Source organism: Pleurodeles waltl, unplaced genomic scaffold (assembly GCF_031143425.1).
Source record: "Pleurodeles waltl isolate 20211129_DDA unplaced genomic scaffold, aPleWal1.hap1.20221129 scaffold_70, whole genome shotgun sequence".
In the NCBI taxonomy this organism is placed as follows: domain Eukaryota; kingdom Metazoa; phylum Chordata; class Amphibia; order Caudata; family Salamandridae; genus Pleurodeles; species Pleurodeles waltl.
The window spans coordinates 1,091,719-1,092,013 of NW_027150391.1; the positions used below are offsets into that span (position 1 = coordinate 1,091,719).

Genomic DNA, 295 nt, shown 5'->3' on the forward strand with positions numbered 1-295 from the left:
TGGCAGCGGTGGGATTCGAACCCACCCCTCCGGAGAGACTGGAGCCTAAATCCAGCGCCTTAGACCGCTCGGCCACGCTACCACCGGATGTACACACTTCTGACACTTTATGTGTGGAAAGCGGAGGAACAAGAGCTGGGGGAGCGAGGGGCGGGATCACTGGGTGCCTTGTTCTGAGTGATGTCTCCAATTCCGATAGGTTCAGAGGTAGGAAGACCGACAGCCATGGGCGTAGGAAGTGTGGGGGACGCGGCGGACATTTCACCCCCCCAGATTTTGGAGGATTGGGGACACG

General features: G+C 59.0%; 1 non-coding gene across 1 annotated transcript; it reads right to left on the reverse strand.

Moving 5' to 3' along the window:
- TRNAL-UAG (transfer RNA leucine (anticodon UAG)) lies at nucleotides 1-82 on the reverse strand. Its single transcript has one exon. It is a non-coding gene; the product is annotated as a tRNA-Leu (tRNA).
- Between the last annotated feature and the right edge of the window lie 213 nt (nucleotides 83-295).